Source organism: Cibotium barometz, chromosome 46, assembly GCF_041138505.1.
Source record: "Cibotium barometz isolate CiBa-2024 chromosome 46, ASM4113850v1, whole genome shotgun sequence".
Classification (NCBI taxonomy): domain Eukaryota; kingdom Viridiplantae; phylum Streptophyta; class Polypodiopsida; order Cyatheales; family Cibotiaceae; genus Cibotium; species Cibotium barometz.
Window position 1 is genome coordinate 39,924,722 of NC_141091.1, and position 7,609 is coordinate 39,932,330.

Genomic DNA, 7,609 nt, shown 5'->3' on the forward strand with positions numbered 1-7,609 from the left:
ATTGTTGCATAGAAGCTTGACGAGAACAATTTCCATTCTTGTAGGTTTAGATTAACAAATTTTATGATGGGAAAAGGCTACTGGGACTACATTGAAGGTGAACATGAGGAGGCACGAAAGATACCTAAGATTAATCCAACTCTTGCAGATGTAAAAGAATACAAGGACTAGAATCAAGGAGCAAGGAAAGTCATATATTGGCTTTCTATTAGCATACAAGACACCATGATTGGGCATATACATGATGCCAAGTCACCTAAGGAGGCACGGGACACCTTGGTGAAGTTGTATGAAACTAACACCAAGGCACAAAAGATTCAATTGAAGAATGAGCTTCATAATGTGGAGAAGAAAAGCATGTATGTGAATGATTATGCCTTGAAGATCAAGGGTATTGTGGAATCCCTTGCATCTATTGGTGTTTCTGTTGATGATGATGATAAGGTGGAAGTATGTCTACATGGTCTCGAGCCACAATACAAAGCATTCAAGACGTCAGAACATTCCCAACTTTATAGATTTGGTGTTAATGCTGATCATTGAAGAAAAGATTTTAGGTGGAGACCAGTCTTCACAAAACAAAGGTAGTTTGGAGCAGCAGGCCTTCTACACAAGTGCATGTAGAGGTTGAGGCTGTGGCCAAGGTGGTGGCCAAATAGGTAATCGAAATTGTGATTAGCAACAACAGTTCCATGAATCACAACAACAACACATAGGTGGAAGAGGCCAATTCAAAGGCAGGGGGAGTCAAAGAGGTCATGGAAACTGGCAAAGGTAGCAAAATGATACACAAGGCTATTTTTATTAGGCATGTGCTGGCAGATTGCTATAAGAAGTAAAATGACATGAGAAGTGGAAATGTGTAGCAAAATAATGATGCGTCCTCTAGCCGAAGTAATGAGGACAATGAAAGGTTGTTTGTTATGCGGCATGTGCTTAATGTCATGTCAAAAAATGATGTATTCGCATGCAATGATGATGTATGGTATGTGGATTCAAGTGCTTTGAACCACATGACCAGTCATGGGTGGTGAGTGGTTCAAGAATATGAAAAATCCTCAAAATTCAGGTTTTGTTGAAACAGGGGATGATACTACTTATCCAATTACCCATGTTGAAAATGTGCCATTGTCTACGCAAGATGGTAAGGTGAATTATCTTGTATATGTACTTCACGTTCCAAATATTACAAAGAATCTGGTTTCTATTAGACGGATGATTGATCATGGTTTATAGGTGCGCTTCAACCCTGATGGTTTTTATATCAAAGACTTTATAGATAAGTGCTGATTGGTTGTAAAAGGCAATAGAGTGGGAAGAATGTTTACACTAGATGTAAATATGCCTGAAGTGAAAGATGCAATGTTTGCATAGGGTCTAGGAGTTGTTGAAGATACAAAAATTTGGCATAAGAGAAGTGGGCATGTAAATGTGTAAAGAATGAAGTCTATGTAGATTACAACAATTGTGACAGGGCTGCCTAAGTGTAAGGTTGATGGTATGCAGAAAGTATGTGAAGCATGTCAATTTGGAAAGCAAACAAAGCATGTAATTACACATGATAGAAATATGAGCACGAATGTACTAGATGTTGTGCATTAAAATGTATGGGATCCTACAAAAACTACGTCTATTATATAACATTCATTGATAATCACATGAGGAAAGTGTGAGTGTATTTCATGAAGGAGAAGAGTGCAGTTTTCACTCATTTTTAGAATTTCAAAGTGATGCTGAAAAGCAGATAGGAAATCATGTGAAGTGCCTAATATTAGATCGAGGGGGACAGTACTTCCCCAATGAGTTCTCTATTTTTTTTGCGGAAGAATGGCATTCAAAGATATTTTACATGTAGATACACTCTGCAGCAAAATGGAGTTGCTGAGCGGAAAAATAGGCACATTGCAGAGATAGCACACAAGCATTGATGACAGAGAAGAATATGCCACATAGCTTTGGCTGAAGCTGTTTCTACAACAGTTTATATCATGAACAAGACTCCTACTATAGTCATACATGATGTAATGCCAAAGGAGAAATTCAGTGACAAGAAACCTAATTTGTCTCACTTGAAAGTTTTTCAATGTATTGCCTATGTGCAGGTGCTAGATGCATTGTGTGCGAAGCTAGATCCAAATGCAAAAAAATGTGTGTAGAATAGATATTCCCTTGAGAAAAATGGATATAGATGCTAAAACCCTACTACATGTGAGTTGAGGGTAAGCAGAGATGTTGTGTTTGATGAAATGAATAACTGGTATGCTGCTGAGAAAGATGTCATTAGGGTTGATGTAGCTAGAAATGTGATTCCACAAAAAGCAAATCAACAATCATAGTCATTAATTGGAGTTAGAGAGTCCTCTTGTGTTCTGTCTTTTGATAGACCATGGAGTGGCAAGCTACGTCAAAATACCAGTCCTAAAAATGCAGTTGGAACATCATGAAAAGGCAAAGAGAAGGTTGGTGAGCCTCTTGGTATGCCTGACATTTCTGCAGAGAATTTTTATGTTGATGGAGAGTCTAGTGGCTGAGAGAGCCTTGATGATGAGCTTGGGATTCTACCTATTAGAACACTTGGTGTAAGAAAGGCAAGAGAAGCTACAAAAATGTGAGGTAGTGATCGTGGACAACTCAAGTTAGGGAGATTTAAAAGACTTATTGACAGGTTGACAACTGATGGGGTTATGTGGCTCATCATTATGCATATATGGCTAAAGTTGTGCAAGATGTTGAATCCACACGTCTGGAAGAAGCTGTTGGGAATGTAGATTGGGAGAAAATGATGGATGAACAAATGGCTGCATTGGATGCAAATGAGATGTGGGACTTGGTGCCATTGCATGAGGACAAGAAGGCTATTGAATGCAAGTGGGCATACAAAATAAAGCACAACTCAGCTGGAAGTATTAGCTGATATAATTCAAGATTGGTTGCCAAAGATTATGCTCAAACTTATGGCATTGATTATGAGGAGACATTCAGTCCTGTTGCCAAAATGGTAACTATGAGAGCTATTATTGTGGTGGCTACATCAAAAGGATGGGTTTTACATAAAATGGATGTTAAGAATGTGGTCTTTCATGGTGAATTGCAAGAAGAATTGTATCTGGATCAGCCACCAGGTTATGAAGATGTGGGTCACCCTGATTTTGTATTAAGTTATGTAAAGCCTTATATGGCTTAAAACAGGCACCGAGAGCATGACATGATAAGATAGCACAATATCTTATCACCATTGGTTTTCATGTGGCAAATACTGATCATTCACTCTGTGTAGAAGAGTGATAAGGGCCTTGTGGTCATCACAATCTATGTGGATGACTTGATTATTGGGGGTGATAGTGGAGAGGAAGTTGAGAGTGTGAAATGTCTGCGCAAGCAAAATTTTGACATGAAGGATTTGAATGAGCTAAGATACTTCCTTGGCATTGAGGTTATTAGGACGACCAAGGGCATATGGCTATCAAAGGCAGTATGCATTGGACATGGTGTCCAAATATAGTATAGTTGTAAGGCAATTTCTATGCCATTAGACTCAAATGGCAAGTTGAGTGCAGTTGCGAGTGAAATTTTGGAGAACCCCACTATGTACAAGAAGATAGTGGGTAGCTTGATCTACATGACAATCACTAGGCCAGATTTGAACTACATAGTTGGCTTGACGAGTTAGTTTATGCAAGTTCCTTGGAAGCCACACTTGGATGGTGTGAGGTGCAAGTTCCTTGGAAGCCACACTTGGATGGTGTGAGGTGCACATTGTGCTATGTGAAGTCTACATTAGACCATGGTCTCTTTTATGAGGGTGGTACATAGTTGCAGGTGTTTGGATACATCAATGAAGCTTAGGCTAGTAGTATCGTGATAGGATATCTACCAGTGGATTTATGTTCTCCTTTGGGAGTGTTGCTATGACATGGAGAAGCAAGTGGTGTTGTGACATGAAGAAGCCAACAGTTTCCTTATCGAGTACAAAGGAAGAGTATAGGGGTGTTGCAATGGCATCATGTGAGGTAGCTTGGTTGCACAAGCTACTTGGTGATTTGGGGCTACAGGTTAACACAAAGGTTGTCATTTATTGTGACAACCTTAGCAGTATACAATTGGCAAGGAACCCAATTTTTCATGACGGACCAAACACGTAGAGGTCCACTATCACTTCATCAGAGAGAGGGTCTTAGCAGGAGACATTAATCTTGTGTATGTTAGCATAGAGGAGCAAGTAGCTGACATCTTCATGAAAGCATTGGGAGCAGAGAAGCTTCACAAACTCCAAACTATGCTTGGAGTCCTAGAGATGGAGTTGATCTTGAGGGGGAGTGCTGATATGTCGAGCTTAACCAAGCTAACACTTATGATATGCCTGGGTGACCATTTTTGCCACTTACATCACTGGCGTGTTTGGTAGGATGCTGACATCATAGATCTTTACCAGTGATTCTACAGCTAACTACACCAGCTACTAGTCCACCACTGCATTATGGCATACTTATCTTGCTAGCTCACTCACTTAGCATCATGTTCACATTATGGACCATATGTACATAGTACTTTATTACTTATGTTGTATTTTCCTTCCCTTCCAACCGATGGTTAATAGGAAGTGAGGGGGAAGATCAACCTAGTGATGTTGAATCAGATCATGCTTACAAGATATGGTTATTTGATGATGAGATTTCTAGATGAGTTTGATTTATAGATCATTAAGGTGTAGTAATGTAGACCAAATCCAAATACACAATTTACAGTGGACGTGCAGCCTCGATATGGACCAGATTTTTTCACTTGCTTAGGTGTATTCAAACACACTCGTCGCAGCTTTGAAATTGTTCTTGCACATCATTACATGCATTCATAGAACTAAAAAGACCTTATGAGTGGGTAAAATTTTCTTTCTAAGTGCCACTTAGAGGAACTTTAAGGCTATATTCTTTCTTAGACTTAGTAATCTCTCTAAGTGCCACTTAGAGGAACTTTAAAGCTATATTCTTTCTTAGACTTAGTAATGTTTCTACCTGTCTGACCTTAAATTATGCCGATGGAGTATACAAAGTACTTCCACTCACCTTTTAGTGAACTTTAGCTCAGTTGTAGGTGAGAGAATAAACAAATAAACAAAACATTAAAAACATTAAAAAAAGACAAGAAAAAAAAACACACAAAATATACCAAGAAGATAACTATCACCATATAGAATCGTGGTAGGACTCTTGGTTACTAGTGATGGTACCTTGAGACCAATGCCTTGTTTCTTATGGGGTTGAACCTTGTGTCATGAAAAAACTAATAAAAGAGAGGCTAGCCATCGCTGTCTTAGTAGATTCCTAGTGGTATCCACGGGTTGGTGTCTTATCCCTTATATTATATGTACTAAACCCAAAAAAACACACCTTCAAACTTAGTGTTGTCTGCTAAAGTCTGTGTAACTCGAGATTGAACCATAACCATCGGCATATGACTAAGACTATTCTAGGTATAGCCTCTAAGTTAAATTGGCCTTACCTTTCCTCTTCGTAGCACAACTTGAAGTTTACCCAGTCATAACAAAACAAAATGTATGCATAACCATGTTTTATCTTATTGTTACAAGGAACTCTTTACTGGTTGATTTGTTTTTCATGCAGATATCAACACTTGGCCTTCAACTATCAACACCTTCCTATCATATGCCATCGACTCGTCTTCAGTAATATATTTCAAGGACGAAATTTGCATCAAGAAGGGGGGCATGTTAGCCCTTATTAGAAACCTCTCCAGTGTCAACGCCATCCATTGGCAACGATCACTTCATTTGGCCATTGGCATCATAAATGCTAATATTGTATATTTTACGTGTACGATCATCGCTTGTCTATGAAAGGCATGCCATGGGATTAATTATTAAGATCGCATGCTTATATTTAGTGTTTGCATGCCTTAGCGACCTTGGATAGTTATGGACCTATATTTTAAGTGGCCATCCAAGGTGTGAATGCATGGGGCCAAGATAAGGGTCAATTTGTATTCTCACCATTCATTCTTTTATGTAATTAATAGAGTGCTCTTCTTCCTATTCTCTTGCTTCTTGTTTAATTTCTTGCCCAATCCAATTAGGGATGTTATATGCTCATTGTGTATATGTGAGTATATGTGTGTGAAAGAGATTAAGTGAGAGGAGGGTCAAGCTTCCATTGGAGTGTGGCGGCAGCGATGGAGTGAAGCTCTTGCTCCTGCAATGATGGCAGCCACGAGAAACCTAGAAACCACCATTTAACTAAGTGAGTGACATAGCCCCATTTGCATTTTATATTTAGGCCATGGTACATTGACTTCACAGTTGAGCAATTTGTGCTCCTGAGTGTGCGATTGGGTGAAGCCCCACGACAGTTGGTCATACCCTACACTTTTCACGTGGCATAAGGGCCCTCCAAACCCCCTTTTGCTTATTTTAGCTAGCCTAAGCTTTAGCTACTAAAGCTTTCAAAGCTTTAAAAAATCTTAGAGCTAGAAGCTTTGTAAAACTTATTTTTTTAGCACTCCAACAAATTCTCATATTTTTTTAATATCAATCCTTACCCCCCCTTAATAAATTCTATAAATTTATAATTCTTTGATATTTTCTAGAAATTTCAGATTTCTTTTCCCCTTCCAACACTCATTCTTTTATCTAAAAATCCCATTTTGAGTCCGAAAATTGCGAGAAAGTTATAGAAAAATACCTAATCAATTTCTGAAAATTTTTCCAAGTTTTGACAATGAATTGTCTACATTCCCAACAACTTACACATGCCAATTAAAATCAAGGTAACATTTTTCATATTTCTTTTTACAACTAACATAGTTTTGACTTTCTTTTTACCATAATAATTAGTACAATTTGCAATGACTAATCCAAATCTTCAAAATCCACGATAACCACCTGAGCTCCTACAAGTCATGGTGGAATGCTTGCATCTTGCATATATTTCTACATGCAATGCACATATATTCTAGGGATTACTCCATATCTTCAATGATAAACAAGAGGACAAATGGTCAAAGACTTGGACGCTTTACCACAAGTCATGTTTTGTCATCATGATACCCATAGGCAACACGGATGTATTTCGCGGGCCAAACATTCACTTTTGTCAACTCATGGAAGAACACGGAATTATTTGGGGGGACTATAAAACAGAAGATGATACCACCATATGTTTTGAACACTTTCTTATTCACTTACTTTTACTACAGACCCTTCTACCTCTTGAAAAGATCTTTGTCACCATGGAATCGCATGTATTTAGAGGATTATAGAATCACACCCTCATTGGTAACCCAACATGATAACTTTTTGCTCCAACTTTCTATTCATATTCACTCTACCAATAAAATAATTTATAACACTGTCAATTCTTTGATATATTCTTATATTTAAATTAAGTTTTTTCGGTTACTCAATTAGACTAAATTAGACTACAAGATAAAGTAATGTTTAACATCAATATTTAGTCAAGTATAAAGAACACCCCATCAAAGATTCTGAATGGTTACCTAATCATGTCCTCGCTGCCTATCCATCTCAGATGATTATTGATGATTTTGTGACAAAATTGAGGACAGTTGCTTGTCACCCCCGCCGGGGCATGTCATG